Raw genomic sequence first — 22692 nt, 5'->3', positions numbered from 1 at the left:
AAACTAACCCCCAGAGTGTTGATAAACTAACCCCCCCCAGAGTGTTGATAAACTAACCCCCCAGAGTGTTGATAAACTAACCCCCCAGAGTGTTGATAAACTAACCCCCAGAGTGTTGATAAACTAACCCCCCAGAGTGTTGATAAACTAACCCCCCAGAGTGTTGATAAACTAACCCCCCCAGAGTGTTGATAAACTAACATCCCAGAGTGTTGATAAACTAACCCCCCAGAGTGTTGATAAACTAACCCCCCAGAGTGTTGATAGACTAACCCCCCCAGAGTGTCGGGTCCCTAATACCATGGGTGTTGCAAATTCCCACTCAAATGAACACTTCACAGAGTCCATGATAACATGGCTTTATACACAGAGTACCAGTACAGAGTCCATGATAACATGGCTATATACACAGAGTACCAGTACAGAGTCCATGTGCAGAGTACGAGGTAATTGAGGTAGATATGTACATATAGGTAGGGATGAAGTGACTAGACAACAGGATAGATCATAAACAGTAGCAGCAGTGTATGTGATGAGTCTAAAGAGTTGGTGCAGAAAGGGTCAATGCAGACAGTTAAATAGTTAACCATATAACTACCCTGACTAACTATTTAACAGTCTTATGGCTTGGGGGTTAGAAGCTGTTCAGTGCCCTGTTGGTTCCAGACTTGGTACATTGGCACCGCTTAACGTGCGGAAGCAGAGAAAACAATCTATGACTTGGGTGACTGGAGTTTTTAGGGCCTGCCTCTGACACCGCCTGGTATAGAGGTCCTGGATGGCAGGGAGCTCGGCCCCAGTGATGTACCGGGCCGTACGCACTACACTTGGTAGCGCCTTACGGTCAGATGTCAAGCAGTTGCCATACCAGGCGGTGACGCAGCCAGTCAAGATGCTCTCAATGGTGCAGCTGTAGAACCTTTTGAGGGTCTGAGGACCCATGCCAAATCCTTTCAGTCTCCTGAGGGGGAAGAGGTGTTGTCGTACCCTCTTCACGACTGTGTTGGTGTGTTTGAACCGTGATAGATCCTTAGTGATGTGGTCACTGAGGAACTTGAAGCTCTTGACCCGCTCGACTACAGCCCCATCTATGTAAATGGGGGTGTGGCTCAGCCATCTATGTAAATGGGGGCGTGGCTCAGCCATCTATGTAAATGGGGGCGTGGCTCAGCCATCTATGTAAATGGGGGCGTGGCTCAGCCATCTATGTAAATGGGGGCGTGGCTCAGCCATCTATGTAAATGGAGGCGTGGCTCAGCCATCTATGTAAATGGAGGCGTGGCTCAGCCATCTATGTAAATGGGGGCGTGCTCGGCCATCTATGTAAATGGGGGCGTGGCTCAGCCATCTATGTAAATGGGGGCGTGCTCGGCCATCTATGTAAATGGGGGCGTGGCTCAGCCATCTATGTAAATGGGGGCGTGCTCAGCCATCTATGTAAATGGGGGCGTGGCTCAGCCATCTATGTAAATGGGGGCGTGCTCAGCCATCTATGTAAATGGGGGCGTGGCTCAGCCATCTATGTAAATGGGGCGTGGCTCAGCCATCTATGTAAATGGGGCGTGGCTCAGCCATCTATGTAAATGGGGGCGTGGCTCAGCCATCTATGTAAATGGGGGCGTGGCTCAGCCCTCCGTTTCCTGTAGTCCACAATCAGCTCCTTTGTCTTACTGACGTTGAGGGAGAGGTTGTTGTCCTGGCACCACGGTGTAAAGCCTTATTTGCATATTTATTTCCCAAGGGGCCTTTCAGGTGTATGTTAGAGGTACCAGGCCACCCGTGACTGTGTTTGCTAGTGACAGAGACATGAGTGTTGCATTCAATGGCTTTAAGTCCTGTAGCCTTCACCAAGTGAGTGGCTAAGTTAATATTTTATAATAACAATTCAATAATTTATGACAATACATTACTTTGTTTGACATCACCATACAGCCTAGTTTTGTCCTAACACACAGTGGTCTGAAACTCCTACTTTGCAGAACGGAAAGTCTCATTACGCTGGTTTGCAAAGTGTTATTTAACTCCTATTGTAATCCAGCCAGAGGATTGCCAACACTTGGAACTGTTAATCACCCGCCATCCAGGACCTCTATACCAGGCGGTGTCAGAGGCGGTGTCAGAGGCAGGCCCTAAAAACTCCAGTCACCCAAGTCATAGATTGTTCTCTCTGCTACCACACGGCAAGCGGTACCAATGTACCAAGTCTGGAACCAACAGGACAGTGAACAACTTCTACACTGACTGGCAATGTGGGGAAGATGAATACACGAGCCTCCCTTAATTAACCACCCAACCTGAGATAACCGTGTCAATGACACCCACTTCCAGATTGGATTAGGTTAGAAAAATGTGTTCTTTATCTCTGTGTAGTATAACATCCATGAATCAATCAATGTGCAGAAACATAGATATTAAAACAAACTAGTATCAACAAAAAAAAAACAAGTTGCAACAAGGCATCCTGGGAAATATGCTAACGTGGCCCCTCCCATATATGTTTTTCATTGTGAGAGAGTTAACAGAAATTAACTCAACGCGGTCGTTTAACAACGGCACCACGTGGTGTAGATTCCACTGGGAGTTAAATAACATTTAGTTAATTCACTACAGGGGGTGTAGATTCCACTGGGATTTAAATAACATTTAGTTTATTCACGCCTGGGGGTGTAGATTCCACTGGGATTTAAATAAATAACATTTAGTTTATTCACGGCTGGGGGTGTAGATTCCACTGGGATTTAAATAGCATTTAGTTTATTCACTGGGATTTAAATAACATTTAGTTTATTCACTACAGGTGGTGTTAATTCCACTGGGATTTAAATAACATTTAGTTTATTCACGGCAGGGGGTGTAGATTCCAATCCCACTGGTGTTAACCCCATTAGAATCAACACTCAGATATAACAACAGCCTTTTGCTTTGCGCACACACACACACCAAAATGCACACACACACACACACACACACACACACACACACACACACACACACACACACACACACACACACACACACACACACACACACACACACACACACACACACACACACACACATACATGAATGCACACACACACACACACACACACCAAAATGCACACACACACACATACATGAATGCACACACACACACTAACTGACCATGACGCCTACATTTAGGGCATCCAGGAGGATCAGCCCATCACCTCAGCTTCACCCTGCTACACAGACGGAGCTTATGAAACCAGATAGAGAGAGAGAGAGAGAGAGAGAGAGAGAGAGAGAGAGAGAGAAAGAGAGAGAGAGAAATACATAGATAGAAAGAGAGAGAGAGCGAGAGGGACAGTCTACTACTCTTAAATAGAGAGGGACAGTCTACTACTCTTATATAGAGAAATAGAGACAGTCTACTACTCTTAGATAGAGAAATAGACAGTCTACTACTCTTAGATAGAGGTAGAGAGACAGTCTACTACTCTTAGATAGAGATATATAGGGAGAGGCATTCTACTACTCTTAGATACAGAGAGTCTACTACTCTTAGATAGAGAAATAGAGACAGTCTACTACTCTTAGATATAGATATATAGGGAGAGGCATTATACTACTCTTAGATACAGAAACAGTCTACTGCTCTTAGATAGAGAGACAGTGTACTACTCTTAGATAGAGATATATATAGAGGCATTCTACTACTCTTAGATACAGAGGCCTTCTACTACTCTTAGATAGAGAAATAGACAGTCTCCTACTCTTAGATAGAGATATAGACAGTCTACTACTCTTAGATAGAGAAATAGACAGTCTACTACTCTTAGATAGAGAAATAGACATTCTACTACTCTTAGATAGAGAAATAGACATTCTACTACTCTTAGATAGAGAAATAGACATTCTACTGCTCTTAGATAGAGAAATAGACATTCTACTACTCTTAGATAGAGAAATAGACATTCTACTGCTCTTAGATAGAGAAATAGACATTCTACTACTCTTAGATAGAGAAATAGACAGTCTACTACTCTTAGATAAGACAGTCTACTGTTCTCTTAGATAAAATCAATCAGAGATAGAGAGACAGTCTACTACTCTTAGATAGAGATATACAAACCTTTCAGATAGCCAATATGTTATACTACTCTTAGATACAGAAATAGTTCTACTACTCTTAGATATAGAAATAGATACTGCTCTTAGACAGTAACACTACTGTCTTAGATATGATATAGACATACTGCTCTGCTAGATAGAGAAATAGACATTCTACTGCTTAGATGGAGAAATAGTTCTACTGCTCTTAGATAGAGAAATATACATTATACTACTTTAGAGGGAAATAGACATTCTACTACTCTTACAGTCTACTAGATACAGAGACAGTCTACTACTGTTAGATAAAGAGACAGTCTACTACTGTTCTCCTCTCTCCTAAAATCAATCTTCTACTTCACCCCTCTTCAACCCCTCCCTTGTATTGCAGTCAGTGTCCTGCTAAAGGCCTGTTCAAACCTTTCATTTAGCCACACTGTTTCCCTCTTATTGATGGTCAACATGTGATGCTTGATTGTACAGGGTACACAGTACCCAATAACCACCACATGTGATGCTTGATTGTACAGGGTACACAGTACCCAATAACCACTACATGTGATGCTTGATTGTACAGGGTACACAGTACCCAATAACCACTACATGTGATGCTTGATTGTACAGGGTACACAGTACCCAATAACCACTACATGTGATGCTTGATTGTACAGGGTACACAGTACCCAATAACCACTACAAGTGACTAGAAATGAAAGATCAGACAAATGTGATAAGATTGAAGATTGAAGATACCAGTTATGATGATGACGATGATGTCTGTTGAACAACTTAGATGAAGACGAATTTGACCCATCCACATTCTAACCTGATCACACTGTCCCCCTGTCACACTCATCCCATCTTTCTTTCCTGCCCAAGTGACGGTAAACCTTAAGGACAGTAATATCACAGTGGGGATTTCTCCCTCTTGTCAAGCGGATCTCTGCTCTCCACCAAACTGTCCCCCTGTCACACTCATCCCATCTCTCTTTCCAGCCCAAGTGACAGTAAACCTTAAGGACAGTAGTATCACAGTGGGGATTTCTCCCTCTTGTCAAGCGGATCTCTGCTCTCCACCAAACTGTCCCCCTGTCACACTCATCCCATCTCTTTCCTGTGCCCAAATGACATCAAATCTGGTAACTACCCATCTGACTGGCTGTGTCCTGTAGTAAAACTTAAGGACAGTAATATCACAGTGGGGATTTCTCCCTCTTGTCAAGCGGATCTCTGCTCTCCACCAAACTGTCCCCCTGTCACACTCATCCCATCTCTCTTTCCAGCCCAAGTGACAGTAAACCTTAAGGACAGTAGTATCACAGTGGGGATTTCTCCCTCTTGTCAAGCGGATCTCTGCTCTCCACCAAACTGCCCCCCTCCTGCTTTCTGTTCTTCCTGAGAACACTCAGAACTTTAAAAAAAAATAGTGTTTCACCGTGCTTCTACACCTGCATTGCTTGCTGTTTGGGGTTTTAGGCTGGGTTTCTGTACAGCACTTTGAGATATCAGCTGATGTACGAAGGGCTATATAAATACATTTAATTTGATTTTGATTTGTTTACAAGAACTCAAATCAAACTTTATTCAATGTGCATTCAACACGTTACAACTTTAAAACATGTTAAAAGTAGAATATGCAGAAATCGCTGCACTATTTCCTGGATGCTAGAATTCGAATATTTCGCCAAATTACAGTTTGTGTGACACAACAAGCAATGTAGAGAGAATCATTTTACCTTCTAAACCGCTGTGAAATATATTTTCCATAACCAAAAATATTGTATTTTCAGCTGTTTGAAGCTGGTGTACAAAACAGAAAGAAAAATATGTAAAAACGAAATGTAAGAACAGGAAGCGTAGAAATAGTGCCATACAGAACATATCTACCGCTTCTTAGACTTGCTTTCAATGACAATGACAGATCTATAACTACATTTCTATGTGAGTTACATATTGCAGCCTTAAAATGTGGCAGGTAGAATTACTGCAGGTTTCTTTAGTAACCATCACCAACCTGGTAACTACCCATCTGACTGGCTGTGTCCTGTAGTAACCATCACCAACCTGGTAACTACCCATCTGACTGGCTGTGTCCTGTAGTAACCATCACCAACCTGGTAACTACCCATCTGACTGGCTGTGTCCTGTAGTAACCATCACCAACCTGGTAACTACCAATCTGACTGGCTGTGTCCTGTAGTAACCATCACCAACCTGGTAACTACCCATCTGACTGGCTGTGTCCTGTAGTAACCATCACCAACCTGGTAACTACCCATCTGACTGGCTGTGTCCTGTAGTAACCATCACCAACCTGGTAACTACCCATCTGACTGGCTGTGTCCTGTAGTAACCATCACCAACCTGGTAACTACCCATCTGACTGGCTGTGTCCTGTAGTAACCATCACCAACCTGGTAACTACCCATCTGACTGGCTGTGTCCTGTAGTAACCATCACCAACCTGGTAACTACCCATCTGACTGGCTGTGTCCTGTAGTAACCATCACCAACCTGGTAACTACCCATCTGACTGGCTGTGTCCTGTAGTAACCATCACCAACCTGGTAACTACCCATCTGACTGGCTGTGTCCTGTAGTAACCATCACCAACCTGGTAACTACCCATCTGACTGGCTGTGTCCTGTAGTAACCATCACCAACCTGGTAACTACCCATCTGACTGGCTGTGTCCCGTAGTAACCATCACCAACCTGGTAACTACCCATCTGACTGGCTGTGTCCTGTAGTAACCATCACCAACCTGGTAACTACCCATCTGACTGGCTGTGTCCTGTAGTAACCATCACCAACCTGGTAACTACCCATCTGACTGGCTGTGTCCTGTAGTAACCATCACCAACCTGGTAACTACCCATCTGACTGGCTGTGTCCTGTAGTAACCATCACCAACCTGGTAACTACCCATCTGACTGGCTGTGTCCTGTAGTAACCATCACCAACCTGGTAACTACCCATCTGACTGGCTGTGTCCTGTAGTAACCATCACCAACCTGGTAACTACCCATCTGACTGGCTGTGTCCTGTAGTAACCATCACCAACCTGGTAACTACCCATCTGACTGGCTGTGTCCTGTAGTAACCATCACCAACCTGGTAACTACCCATCTGACTGGCTGTGTCCCGTAGTAACCATCACCAACCTGGTAACTACCCATCTGACTGGCTGTGTCCCGTAGTAACCATCACCAACCTGGTAACTACCCATCTGACTGGCTGTGTCCTGTAGTAACCATCACCAACCTGGTAACTACCCATCTGACTGGCTGTGTCCTGTAGTAACCATCACCAACCTGGTAACTACCCATCTGACTGGCTGTGTCCTGTAGTAACCATCACCAACCTGGTAACTACCCATCTGACTGGCTGTGTCCTGTAGTAACCATCACCAACCTGTGTAACTCACCCATCTGACTGGCTGTGTCCTGTAGTAACCATCACCAACCTGGTAACTACCCATCTGACTGGCTGTGTCCTGTAGTAACCATCACCAACCTGGTAACTACCCATCTGACTGGCTGTGTCCCGTAGTAACCATCACCAACCTGGTAACTACCCATCTGACTGGCTGTGTCCTGTAGTAACCATCACCAACCTGGTAACTACCCATCTGACTGGCTGTGTCCTGTAGTAACCATCACCAACCTGGTAACTACCCATCTGACTGGCATAGAGAGACCAACCTGTGTCCTGTAGTAACCATCACCAACCTGGTAACTACCCATCTGACTGGCTGTGTCCTGTAGTAACCATCACCAACCTGGTAACTACCCATCTGACTGGCTGTGTCCTGTAGTAACCATCACCAACCTGGTAACTACCCATCTGACTGGCTGTGTCCTGTAGTAACCATCACCAACCTGGTAACTACCCATCTGACTGGCTGTGTCCAGTAACCATCACCAACCTGGTAACTACCCATCTGACTGGCTGTGTCCTGGTAACTAACCTGACTGGCTTGTCACCAACCTGGTAACTACCCATCTGACTGGCTGTGTCCCGTAGTAACCATCACCAACCTGGTAACTACCCATCTGACTGGCTGTGTCCTGTAGTAACCATCACCAACCTGGTAACTACCCATCTGACTGGCTGTGTCCCGTAGTAACCATCACCAACCTGGTAACTACCCATCTGAATGGCTGTGTCTGGTAGTAACCATCACCAACCTGGTAACTACCCATCTGATTGGCTGTGTCCCGTAGTAACCATCACCAACCTGGTAACTACCCATCTGTATGGCTGTGTCCGGTAGTAACCATCACAGTGTTGTTGACGATGAACCTTTGTCCTTGTGTACGTTGCCTTGTTTTGTGAACTCTTTACCGTCCCTGACAGAGACAGTTAGTTGCACTAGATAAAAGCCTCGGCCTAGTAAAGAGTTGTACACACATACATCCATATTAACAAACCCTTCAGTGGAGAACGAAGGCCTATAACGGCACAGCATCGGAACACAGCAGAGACATGACAGCTCTCATGTTTATAGAGAGACCAACCTGAGAGTTGGTCACAAACACAGATGCCTTAAATCTGTTTAAATTTGCCCCTACTTCCTGTCACATTCCACTGGGCACAGATGTCATCTCAACGTCTAGTTCTGATTTACATTTGGTTGAGTTGTCAAATGACTTGAATGCCACTGTAAAAATCAGCTCAAATTTGTTTTAAAAATGTATTTCGTCGTCACATTGGATTTTTTGTTTAAATGACGTGAAAAAATGGATTTGATTCAATCAGTTTTTGCCCAATGAGGAGTCTGGGTTGATGAGGAGTCTGGGTTGATGAGGAGTCTGGGTTGATGAGGAGTCTGGGTTGATGAGGAGTCTGGGTTGATGAGGAGTCTGGGTTGATGAGGAGTCTGGGTTGATGAGGAGTCTGGGTTGATGAGGAGTCTGGGTTGATGAGGAGTCTGGGTTGATGAGGAGTCTGGGTTGACCAGTACATCACAGCTGTTCATGAGGAGTCTGGGTTGACCAGTACATCACAGCTGTTGATGAGGAGTCTGGGTTGACCTGTACATCACAGCTGTTCATGAGGAGTCTGGGTTGACCAGTACATCACAGCTGTTCATGAGGAGTCTGGGTTGACCTGTACATCACAGCTGTTCATGAGGAGTCTGGGTTGACCTGTACATCACAGCTGTTCATGAGGAGTCTGGGTTGACCTGTACATCACAGCTGTTCATGAGGAGTCTGGGTTGACCTGTACATCACAGCTGTTCATGAGGAGTCTGGGTTGACCAGTACATCACAGCTGTTCATGAGGAGTCTGGGTTGACCTGTACATCACAGCTGTTCATGAGGAGTCTGGGTTGACCAGTACATCACAGCTGTTCATGAGGAGTCTGGGTTGACCAGTACATCACAGCTGTTCATGAGGAGTCTGGGTTGACCAGTACATCACAGCTGTTCATGAGGAGTCTGGGTTGACCAGTACATCACAGCTGTTCATGAGGAGTCTGGGTTGACCTGTACATCACAGCTGTTCATGAGGAGTCTGGGTTGACCTGTACATCACAGCTGTTCATGAGGAGTCTGGGTTGACCTGTACATCACAGCTGTTCATGAGGAGTCTGGGTTGACCAGTACATCACAGCTGTTCATGAGGAGTCTGGGTTGACCTGTACATCACAGCTGTTCATGAGGAGTCTGCTGTTCATGAGGAGTTGACCTGTACATCACAGCTGTTCATGAGGAGTCTGGGTTGACCTGTACATCACAGCTGTTCATGAGGAGTCTGGGTTGACCAGTACATCACAGCTGTTCATGAGGAGTCTGGGTTGACCTGTACATCACAGCTGTTCATGAGGAGTCTGGGTTGACCAGTACATCACAGCTGTTCATGAGGAGTCTGGGTTGACCTGTACATCACAGCTGTTCATGAGGAGTCTGGGTTGACCAGTACATCACAGCTGTTCATGAGGAGTCTGGGTTGACCAGTACATCACAGCTGTTCATGAGGAGTCTGGGTTGACCAGTACATCACAGCTGTTCATGAAGAGTCTGGGTTGACCTGTACATCACAGCTGTTCATGAAGAGTCTGGGTTGACCTGTACATCACAGCTGTTCATGAGGAGTCTGGGTTGACCAGTACATCACAGCTGTTCATGAGGAGTCTGGGTTGACCAGTACATCACAGCTGTTCATGAGGAGTCTGGGTTGACCTGTACATCACAGCTGTTCATGAGGAGTCTGGGTTGATGAGGAGTCTGGGTTGATGAGGAGTCTGGGTTGACCAGTACATCACAGCTGTTCATGAGGAGTCTGGGTTGACCAGTACATCACAGCTGTTCATGAGGAGTCTGGGTTGACCTGTACATCACAGCTGTTCATGAGGAGTCTGGGTTGATGAGGAGTCTGGGTTGATGAGGAGTCTGGGTTGATGAGGAGTCTGGGTTGATGAGGAGTCTGGGTTGATGAAGAGTCTGGGTTGATGAGGAGTCTGGGTTGATGAGGAGTCTGGGTTGATGAGGAGTCTGGGTTGATGAGGAGTCTGGGTTGATGAGGAGTCTGGGTTGACCTGTAATGAGGAGTCTGGGTTGATGAGGAGTCTGGGTTGACCTGTAATGAGGAGTCTTGGTTGACTGTCTGCTACTTTGTATGAATATGCTTTTATATTACATCATTCAACAAGAAGTTATTTACCTCTAGGCCAGACTTCCAAGGAAACCAGAAGTACAGAGAGAGAGACTTCAGAGAGAGAGAGAGAGAGAGAGAGAGAGAGAGAGAGAGAGAGAGAGAGAGAGAGAGACCACATGTGAGGAAGAATGTTGTTAATGCAGAATCCTGTCATCTGATGCATGTTCATATTCAGAGCTTCTGGATAGTCTCTCAGATACAACACACACAAGCGGCACAGCGGTCTAAGGCACTGCATCTCAGTGCTTAAGGCGTCACTACAGACCCTGGTTTGATTCCAGGCTGTAGCACAACCGACCGTGATTGGGAGTTCCATAGGGACTCATAGTTGATTCATGTTTGATAAATTATCTGATTGGTTGCTTCATGTTTGATAAATGATGTGGTTGGTTGCTTCGTGTTTGATAAATGATCTGGTTGGTTGCTTCATGTTTGATAAATGATCTGGTTGGTTGCTTCATGTTTGATAAATGGTCTGGTTGGTTGCTTCATGTTTGATAAATGATCTGGTTGGTTGCTTCATGTTTGATAAATGATGTTGGTTGCTTCATGGATAAATGATGTGCTTCATGTTTGATAAATGATGTGGTTGGTTGCTTCATGTTTGATAAATGATCTGGTTGGTTGCTTCATGTTTGATTGTTTGATAAATGATCTGGTTGCTTCATGTTTGATAAATGATGTGGTTGGTTGCTTCATGTTTGATAAATGATCTGGTTGGTTGCTTCATGTTTGATAAATTATCTGATTGGTTGCTTCATGTTTGATAAATGATCTGGTTGGTTGCTTCATGTTTGATAAATGATCTGGTTGGTTGCTTCATGTTTGATAAATGATCTGGTTGGTTGCTTCATGTTTGATAAATGATGTGGTTGGTTGCTTCATGTTTGATAAATGATCTGGTTGGTTGCTTCATGTTTGATAAATGATCTGATTGGTTGCTTCATGTTTGATAAATGATCTGGTTGGTTGCTTCATGTTTGATAAATGATCTGGTTGGTTGCTTCATGTTTGATAAATGATCTGATTTTGATAAAATGATCTGGTTGGTTGCTTCATGTTTGATAAATGATCTGGTGTTTGTTTGATAAATGATCTGATTGGTTGCTTCATGTTTGATAAATGATAAATAAATGATCTGGTTGGTTGCTTCATGTTTGATAAATGATCTGGTTGGTTGCTTCATGTTTGATAAATGATCTGGTTGGTTGCTTCATGTTTGATAAATGATCTGATTGGTTGCTTCATGTTTGATAAATGATGTGGTTGGTTGCTTCATGTTTGATAAATGATCTGGTTGATTGGTTGCTTCATGTTTGATAAATGATCTGATTGGTTGCTTCATGTTTGATAAATGATCTGGTTGGTTGCTTCATGTTTGATAAATGATCTGGTTGGTTGCTTCATGTTTGATAAATGATCTGATTGGTTGCTTCATGTTTGATAAATTATCTGGTTGGTTGCTTCATGTTTGATAAATGATCTGGTTGGTTGCTTCATGTTTGATAAATGATCTGATTGGTTGCTTCATGTTTGATACATTATCTGATTGGTTGCTTCATGTTTGATAAATGATCTGATTGGTTGCTTCATGTTTGATAAATGATCTGATTGGTTGCTTCATGTTTGATAAATGATCTGGTTGGTTGCTTCATGTTTGATAAATGATGTGGTTGGTTGCTTCATGTTTGATAAATGATCTGATTGGTTGCTTCATGTTTGATAAATGATGTGGTTGGTTGCTTCATGTTTGATAAATGATGTGGTTGGCTGATGGGTTTATGGTACATAAGTACTTTAAGGTGTATGTTTCTAGTCTCGTGGCATGTACACAGGTGACATGAGCAGATGTTGTAATATTGTATTGTTTTCTCGCTTAAACAACTACATAATTACACACTTAATATAACTGTCTGTTACGACTACACTATGACTCTAACAACTACATAATTACACACTTAATATAACTGTCTGTTACGACTACACTATGACACTAACAACTACATAATTACACACTTAATATAACTGTCTGTTACGACTACACTATGACACTAACAACTACATAATTACACACTTAATATAACTGTCTGTTACTACTACACTATGACACTAACCAGGTTTATAGGATAATGACTCTTAAACAACTACATAATTACACACCTAATATAACTGTCTGTTACGACTACATCATGACACTAACCAGGTTTATAGGATAATGACTCTTAAACAACTACATAATTACACACTTAATATAACTGTCTGTTACTACTACACTATGACTCAGCGTAGCCTAGTGGTTAGAGCGTTGGACTAGTAACCGGAAGGTTGCGAGTTCAAACCCCCGAGCTGACAAGGTACAAATCTGTCGTTCTGCCCCTGAACAGGCAGTTAACCCACTGTTCCCAGGCCGTCATTGAAAATAAGAATATGTTCTTAACTGACTTGCCTAGTTAAATAAAGGTAAAAAAAAAAAAAAAAATTAAAAACAGGTTTATAGGATAATGACTCTAACAAGGTTTATAGGATAAAACAGAGAGAGGCAGAAGCAGGGATACTGGAGTACTGAGGTAGGTATGTACATGTAGGCAGGGATACTGGAGTACTGAGGTAGGTATGTACATGTAGGCAGGGATACTGGAGTACTGAGGTAGGTATGTACATGTAGGCAGGGATACTGGATACTGTCTCAGGTAGCCCGTGAAAGACAGACTGTACGCCCTCCCTCCCACCTATCCGTTTCCTGTCTCAGGTAGCATGTGAAAGACAGACTGTACGCCCTCCCTATCTGTTTCCTGTCTCAGGTAGCCCGTGAAAGACAGACTGTACGCCCTCCCTGATAATATATACATGTAAACAGGAGTAATAGACCTATCTGTTTATACCTGTCTCAGGTAGCCCGTGAAAGACAGACTGTACGCCCTCCCTATCTGTTTCCTGTCTCAGGTAGCCCGTGAAAGACAGACTGTACGCCCTCCCTATCTGTTTCCTGTCTCAGGTAGCCCGTGAAAGACAGACTGTACGCCCTCCCTATCTGTTTCCTGTCTCAGGTAGCCCGTGAAAGACAGACTGCACGCCCTCCCTATCTGTTTCCTGTCTCAGGTAGCCCGTGAAAGACAGACTGTACGCCCTCCCTCCCACCTATCTGTTTCCTGTCTCAGGTAGCCTGTGAAAGACAGACTGTACGCCCTCCCTATCTGTTTCCTGTCTCAGGTAGCCCGTGAAAGACAGACTGTACGCCCTCCCTCCCACCTATCTGTTTCCTGTCTCAGGTAGCCTGTGAAAGACAGACTGTACGCCCTCCCTATCTGTTTCCTGTCTCAGGTAGCCCGTGAAAGACAGACTGTACGCCCTCCCTCCCACCTATCTGTTTCCTGTCTCAGGTAGCCTGTGAAAGACAGACTGTACGCCCTCCCTATCTGTTTCCTGTCTCAGGTAGCCCAAAGCCAGCAGGATAGAATGCAATAATAATAATAATAATTCACCTATATCTGCCATATTCTAATACTTCTCATGTGCCAACATATCTTCACGGTCTGTGCTGTGGTGAAGCCTGCACTCCTGTAGAACTGAAATAATCGAATGGAAAAACTTGCAAGCTCACCAGAAAAGGGCGGCTGGAAGCCTAGTGGTTAAGAGCGTTGGGCCAGTAACCCGAAAAGTTGCTGGTTCAAATCCCTGAGCCGGCTAGGTGAGAAATCTGTCGATGTTCTCTTCAGCAAGCCACCTATAACCCAGAGTTCATCCTGTCTAAAAAGCCAGCAGGATAGAATGCAATAAAATAATAATAATTCCATATCTGCCATATTCTAATACTTCTCATGTTCATCCTGTAAACCCTGTAGAACTGAAATAAGAGCCACTTAACCAGAAAAGGGCGAGTTCATCCTGTAAACCCTGAGCGCTAAATAAGAGCCACTTAACCCGAGTTCATCCTGTAAACCGCGCTAAATAAGAGCATCTACTGAAATGTAAAAGCAAGGTGAAGCGAGTCAGCCATTCTTGAAAGGTCAGGACAATTTTGCAAGCAGTAGGCATTTAGAATACAGAAGAAGCAGTAGGCATTTAGAATACAGAAGAAGCAGTAGGCATTTAGAATACAGAAGAAGCAGTAGGCATTTAGAATACAGAAGAAGCAGTAGGCATTTAGAATACAGAAGAAGCAGTAGGCATTTAGAATACAGAATACAGAAGAAGCAGTAGGCATTTAGAATACAGAAGAAGCAGTAGGCATTTAGAGGAAGAAGCAGTAGGCATTTAGAATACAGAAGAAGCAGTAGGCATTTAGAATACAGAAGAAGCAGTAGGCATTTAGAATACAGAAGAAGCAGTAGGCATTTAGAATACCGAAGAAGCAGTAGGCATTTAGAATACAGAAGAAGCAGTAGGCATTTAGAATACAGAAGAAGCAGTAGGCATTTAGAATACAGAAGAAGCAGTAGGCATTTAGAATACAGAAGAAGCAGTAGGCATTTAGAATACAGAAGAAGTCCATGAACAGAAATGGATGTAGCAACGACAGATTGCCCCTTTTAGTCTATCAACAGTGTGCTAATTTTAGCATGTGTCCATTAGGCCTTTGGATTTATTATTTTATCAGCATGAATTAGATTGAGTAATAAAAGCCCTATTTTTATTCCGTAGGCTGGGATCCGCACTATGCAGCTCTTGCAAGAGCGCATTTTTCACTGGCTGTCCACTGGTTTAAAAAACAATGCTTGACAGGCAGCTTAAACTTCTTGAATTCAAACATTATTGGGTTAAAATATACATTTAGATTTGTGAACAGCAATCCACAACAACCACAATCCGTACGGCGCAAATAGCTAAATGAGAGAGTGTAATTCACATCAATGCGCTATGTAGATATCATTAATAAGTGGTATCCGTGTTACCGTAGACAACACCACTGCTGTCATCCTGACCTCCAAGCGTTTATTCAAATTGAATAACCTTTGGATGCCGACATCAGTCGCACCATTGGAAGACATAGTTTGGACTGTAGTCTACAAAAGCCTATTCCTGCTCTTTTCTCGCAAATCCATCAAACACATTTGGTGAGTCGTCATAGTGGTCTCTGTCTTGTGGTCAGATTCGCTCATTTATTTTTATTTACCTTTATTTAACTAGGCAAGTCAGTTAATAAAGAACAAATTCTTATTTTCAATGACGGTCTAGGAACAGTGGATTAACTGCCTGTTCAGGGGCAGAACGACAGATTTGTCATGTGGAACAAACTTCAATTTTTGTTCAATGCTGATTTGAACGTTATTGAGAAAACAGAGAAGTGTCAAAGATTATTTTCGCACACATCCGTTCTGAATTTAAAAGTAATTCTTGAAATTATCAATTTTTTCAAAATAATCTGTAATCTGATTACAATATTTTTGTACTTTTTGTGGATTACAGTTACACGGTTTTTGTAATCCCTTACATGTAACGATTACATGAGAGAGAGAGATTTCTAGAAGGTTCTGAAATTCTGATCCATTTGGGTTTGACGTGCACTCTCGCGCTTTCACTCGCGTCCAGCGCATGCCTGGGACCAGAGTCGTGCAACAGCGTGGCTAATTGCGCCGATAAGCGCCAACAAATATTTCATATTATCTGGAGCAGATACTGCTGTCATAGAGTGTGACCGCAGAAAAGTAAACACTATTCTGTATGTGACAATTACAAAACAGAGACATTGTCCACCGTAGCACGAACAAGTGCTGCGAAACTGGAAAATATGGTTACGCATTAAGTAAATTCACCACCCAGCCCTACTCATAAAGAATATATATTTATATATATATATTTAAATATTTATATATCCTTACCTCTATATATATATATATATATATATCAAAATACTATTTTATACCATTGTGTGAATGCTGTATTTACATATTGTACATCAAAGGCAAATTTGCGGTACATTTTTAAATATCACATTAATCTCTACACAACGTAACCATTACCAAACAGCTGGTAATATCGTTTGTTGTTTCTAATTCTGAAATAAATACTGCAGATATTTTTTTATACAACTTCTTATGAAATATTTTACGTTTTACATATATAATTAGCACTTTTTAATCATACAAACATGCGTTCCATTCCTCCTATTTAGTGGAAAATTCTTGCCTACATATAGTTAGAGAGGACCCTTATAAATGATACGTCAGAGCAAAGCCTACACAAGACTCCTCCTCAGTTGAACCAAAATGTAACTTTAAAAACTATTATAGACAGATGTGTTTCAAGAAGTAGCCTCTCCTCCTACACATTCAAACCCAACAACGCTAATTATTACAGCAGTAATATGTAGCCAGAGTACAGGCTACCACTTCAGACTGAGAATTTAGTTTCACTCTATTTCTCATGCGGACACCCCCAGGCGACATCATAATCCCATGTCTCCAGAACAGCGCGGTAGGCGATGGGGCAGGGCCCACTGCCAGCGGAGGGATCCAGAAATCAGCAGCAAAAATGCCAATCATATCAAAGCGCTAAGAACCCGTGCACTAATTCTCTCTCTTCCTATCTCTATCTCCCTATCAATTCAATTCAATTCAATTCAATTCAAGGGCTTTATTGGCATGGGAAACATGTGTTAACATTGCCAAAGCAAGTGAGGTAGATAATATATAAAGTGAATATATAAAGTGAAATAAACAATAAAAATCAACAGTAAACATTACATCATACACTATCTCTTTCTCCTTCTCTCTATCTCCTTATGTCTTTCTCATTCTCTCTATCTCCCTGTCAATTCAATTCAAGGGCTTTATTGGCATGGGAAACATGTGTTAACATTGCCAAAGCAAGTGAGGTAGATAATATATAAAGTGAATATATAAAGTGATTTATCTCTTTCTCCCTCTCTCTGCCCCCCCCCCCCCTCTCCCTCTGTGTGTGTGTGTGTCTTGCTGTCTCCCTCTATGTGTCTTGCTGTCTCTCCCTCTATGTGTCTTGCTGTCTCTCCCTCTATGTGTCTTGCTGTCTCTCCCTCTCTCTGTCCCCCCCTCTCCCCTCTATGTGTCTTGTTGTCTCTCCCTCTCTCTGCCCCCTCTCCCTCTGTGTGTGTGTGTGTCTTGCTGTCTCTCCCTCTATGTGTCTTGCTGTCTCTCCCTCTATGTGTCTTGCTCTCTCCCTCTATGTGTCTTGCTGTCTCTCCCTCTATGTGTCTTGTTGTCTCTCCCTCTATGTGTCTTGCTGTCTCTCCCTCTATGTGTCTTGCTGTCTCTCCCTCTATGTGTCTTGCTGTCTCTCCCTCTATGTGTCTTGCTGTCTCTCCCTCTATGTGTCTTGCTGTCTCTCCCTCTATGTGTCTTGTTGTCTCTCCCTCTATGTGTCTTGCTGTCTCTCCCTCTCCCTCTCTCTGTCCCCCCTCTCTCCTCTCTATGTGTCTTGCTGTCTCTCCCTCTCCCTCTCTCTCCCCCCCTCTCTCTCTCTCTCCCTCTCCCTCTCCCTCTCCCTCTCCCTCTCCCTCTCCCTCTCTCTCGGCATTAAACAAATATAACACAATAAACCAGGCATTGCGTAAAACAGATGTGTCGTCAGTCGCTCCGGATAAGAGCGTCTGCTAAATGACTTAAATGTAAATGTAAATGTCAGTGAAACGCTGTGACCTTTAGATCTGAGAATAAAAAAACTTTTAGTGAAGCTAAATGTTATTACAACATAATCTAAACATTTTTGCAATACACGTAAACTACTCAAAATAAAATACACCAACCCCATAAACCACCACCGATCAAACGTACTGTAAACTGCAGCATTACAAATGAGGATAGTAGGGTAGTTTAGTGGGCTAGCCTACCTTTGGCAGCATCGACCTCCTTTCGCTGTTCCCTAATCTCAGTTGCACCACTGGTCATCTTCTGAGGAACCGCTGGAAAACGGACTATATCCTGCCGAACGAGCTGCGCTCATAATCCAACTTTCAACGAGGTAGAGAGAGAATGTAGAACAACGGTAAAGTCTTCTAGAACCGACAGTAAGGACTCCAGAGTTTGACGCTGACGTTTCGTGTACTTCTAGTCTCAGAACTCGATGCGGAGGAGCGCAGGAGACATCGACCGGCGCGAGTTTGGGTGCAATGAGAGGAGAGCCACACAGTCAGTGCGCGCGGTGTCAGTTTTGCCACCGGTGTGACGTCAAACAGAAGGGGCCCCGACTCTGTAGCTGCCCGGACTCTGTAGCTGCTGTCGGGAGTATCATCGCTCTCTTATCTTATTAGCCACCAAAGATGATAAAGAAAAAAACGATGCGCACAAGTATGTCCATCATATTCCGTTTTAATGATTGTACGATTTTTACTTGGAGTCGCCAAACAAAACACGTTGCAAAATATGTTATGCTACTACAGGTGTAGGATCTTATTTTGAGCCAGTTTGCTACAGCAGGAAAATAATCCTGCAGCAACAGGAAATGTAAATTATTATATGGATCATAATTAATGGACATTTAGGGATTGACAGGACTAACATTTCTGGGATCTTTGTGGAGTAATAGAACTGCTTTGTGGAGTAATAGAACTGGAGTAATTGAACTGCTTTGTGGAGTAATAGAAGTGCTTTGTGGAGTAATAGAAGTGCTTTGTGGAGTAATAGAACTGGAGTAATTGAACTGCTTTGTGGAGTAATAGAACTGCTTTGTGGAGTAATAGAACTGGAGTAATGGAACTGCTTTGTGGAGTAATAGAACTGTTTGTGGAGTAATAGAACTGGAGTAATGGAACTGATTTGTGGAGTAATAGAACTGCTTTGTGGAGTAATAGAACTGCTTTGTGTAGTAATAGAACTGGAGTAATGGAACTGCTTTGTGTAGTAATAGAACTGGAGTAATAGAACTGCTTTGTGGAGTAATAGAACTGCTTTGTGGAGTAATAGAACTGCTTTGTGGAGTAATAGAACTGCTTTGTGGAGTAATAGAACTGCTTTGTGGAGTAATAGAACTGCTTTGTGGAGTAATAGAACTGCTTTGTGGAGTAATAGAACTGCTTTGTGGAGTAATATAACTGCTTTGTGGAGTAATAGAACTGGAGTAATAGAACTGCTTTGTGGAGTAATAGAACTGCTTTGTGGAGTAATAGAACTGCTTTGTGGAGTAATAGAACTGCTTTGTGGAGTAATAGAACTGCTTTGTGGAGTAATAGAACTTCTTTGTGGAGTAATAGAACTGCTTTGTGGAGTAATATAACTGCTTTGTGGAGTAATAGAACTGGAGTAATAGAACTGCTTTGTGGAGTAATAGAAGTGCTTTGTGGAGTAATAGAACTGCTTTGTGGAGTAATAGAACTGCTTTGTGGAGTAATAGAAGTGCTTTGTGGAGTAATAGAAGTGCTTTGTGGAGTAATAGAAGTGCTTTGTGGAGTAATATAACTGCTTTGTGGAGTAATAGAACTGCTTTGTGGAGTAATAGAACTGCTTTGTGGAGTAATAGAACTGCTTTGTGGAGTAATAGAACTGCTTTGTGGAGTAATAGAACTGCTTTGTGGAGTAATATAACTGCTTTGTGGAGTAATAGAAGTGCTTTGTGGAGTAATAGAACTGCTTTGTGGAGTAATAGAACTGCTTTGTGGAGTAATAGAACTGCTTTGTGGAGTAATAGAACTGCTTTGTGGAGTAATAGAACTGCTTTGTGGAGTAATAGAACTGCTTTGTGGAGTAATAGAACTGCTTTGTGGAGTAATAGAACTGCTTTGTGGAGTAATAGAACTGCTTTGTGGAGTAATAGAACTGCTTTGTGGAGTAATAGAACTGCTTTGTGGAGTAATAGAACTGGAGTAATAGAACTGCTTTGTGGAGTAATATAACTGCTTTGTGGAGTAATAGAACTGCTTTGTGGAGTAATAGAACTGCTTTGTGGAGTAATAGAACTGGAGTAATAGAACTGCTTTGTGGAGTAATAGAACTGCTTCGTGGAGTAATAGAGCTGCTTTGTGGAGTAATATAAGTGCTTTGTGGAGTAATAGAACTGCTTTGTGGAGTAATAGAACTGCTTTGTGGAGTAATAGAGCTGCTTTGTGGAGTAATATAACTGCTTTGTGGAGTAATAGAACTGCTTTGTGGAGTAATAGAACTGCTTTGTGGAGTAATAGAGCTGCTTTGTGGAGTAATAGAAGTGCTTTGTGGAGTAATAGAACTGCTTTGTGGAGTAATAGAGCTGCTTTGTGGAGTAATATAAGTGCTTTGTGGAGTAATAGAACTGCTTTGTGGAGTAATAGAACTTCTTTGTGGAGTAATAGAACTGCTTTGTGGAGTAATGGAACTGCTTTGTGGAGTAATAGAACTTCTTTGTGGAGTAATAGAGCTGCTTTGGTGTGACATGTTTAATATTTCCCTTCATTTATTATCAACTCTTTGTTGTGCTAAACCTGCCACAGTCTGAAATCGGTTACATATTTGGCCTTCGTGGAGTTTGGATTTGCAGTCATGACGTCTGTGTACCAAATGGCACCCTATTCCCCTTATAGTGCCCTACTTTTGACCAGACCCCTATGGGTCCTGGTCAAAATTAGTACACAAAATAGGGAATAAGGTTACATTTTGGATGCGAATCACATAAGAGGAGGCGGAACGCAAGAGGGTAGTTAGAGGATAGAGCAAGTGGCGTGTGTGTGTGTGTGTGTGTGTGTGTGTGTGTGGCCGAGGCACTACAATAATATTATTATTTGGGAGAAGACACTTCCAGCCAAAGTGACTTGCGGTGCATTGAGAGCATGTCCATTGTCAGTGTGTGATCCCTACAGGAATTGAACCCACAACCTGGGCTATTGTTAGCACCATGATCTAACTGACTGAGCCACATATGACCCGCGTAGAGTAAAACAATCCTTAAGAATCCTACAACATCACACGTGACTTTTCCATGGTTACCAAATTCCTGAACGTTACCGTTTCCATGGTTGCTACAGCCACCGCTCTTCACTACTTCCCTAAACACCAGTTAACATCACCGCTTTGGTCTCAGCCTTGTATCGGTCCCTTGACCCTGCCTAACCCCATGGCCCTGGGCCTGTATTCACAAAATGTCAAGGAGTGCTGGTCTAGGATCAGGACCTACCTGTCCATGAAATCTAATAGGACCAGTATTCAGTCATAGAGCTGGTCTAGGATCAGGACCTACCTGTCCATGTAATCTAATAGGACCAGTATTCAGTCATAGAGCTGGTCTAGGATCAGGTCCCCCTGTCCATGTAATCTAATAGGACCAGTATTCAGTCAGAGCTGGTCTAGGATCAGGTCCCCCCTGTCCATGTAATCTAATAGGACCAGTATACAGTCAGAGCTGGTCTAGGATCAGGTCCCCCTGTCCATGTAATCTAATAGGACCAGTATTCAGTCATAGAGCTGGTCTAGGATCAGGTCCCCCCTGTCCATGTAATCTAATAGGACCAGTATACAGTCAGAGCTGGTCTAGGATCAGGTCCCCCCTGTCCATGTAATCTAATAGGACCAGTATTCAGTCATTGAGCTGGTCTAGGATCAGGTCCCCCTGTCCATGTAATCCCAGTATACAGTCAGAGCTGGTCTAGATCAGGTCCCCCTGTCCATGTAATCTAATAGGACCAGTATACAGTCAGAGCTGGTCTAGGATCAGGTCCCCCCTGTCCATGTAATCTAATAGGACCAGTATACAGTCAGAGCTGGTCTAGGATCAGGTCCCCCCTGTCCATGTAATCTAATAGGACCAGTATTCAGTCATTGAGCTGGTCTAGGATCAGGTCCCCCTGTCCATGTAATCTAATAGGACCAGTATACAGTCAGAGCTGGTCTAGGATCAGGTCCCCCCTGTCCATGTAATCTAATAGGACCAGTATACAGTCAGAGCTGGTCTAGGATCAGGTCCCCCCTGTCCATGTAATCTAATAGGACCAGTATTCAGTCATTGAGCTGGTCTAGGATCAGGTCCCCCTGTCCATGTAATCTAATAGGACCAGTATACAGTCAGAGCTGGTCTAGGATCAGG

At 43.1% G+C, this 22692-nt stretch overlaps 1 protein-coding gene across 1 annotated transcript in view; it reads right to left on the bottom strand.

Moving 5' to 3' along the window:
* Positions 1 to 18852, bottom strand: part of LOC127925208 (glucagon receptor-like) — a gene marked incomplete at its 3' end in the record, with an annotated part of 174387 nt that extends 155535 nt beyond the window's left edge. Inside the window, exon 1 of the mRNA XM_052510092.1 lies at positions 18539 to 18852. The remainder of the gene's footprint in view (positions 1 to 18538) is intronic.
* Positions 18853 to 22692: the final 3840 nt, after the last annotated feature.

Source organism: Oncorhynchus keta, unplaced genomic scaffold, assembly GCF_023373465.1.
Source record: "Oncorhynchus keta strain PuntledgeMale-10-30-2019 unplaced genomic scaffold, Oket_V2 Un_contig_5305_pilon_pilon, whole genome shotgun sequence".
Taxonomy (NCBI): domain Eukaryota; kingdom Metazoa; phylum Chordata; class Actinopteri; order Salmoniformes; family Salmonidae; genus Oncorhynchus; species Oncorhynchus keta.
Note: the sequence above shows the minus strand (reverse complement) of the source record. Positions and strands in the feature narration are given on the sequence as shown.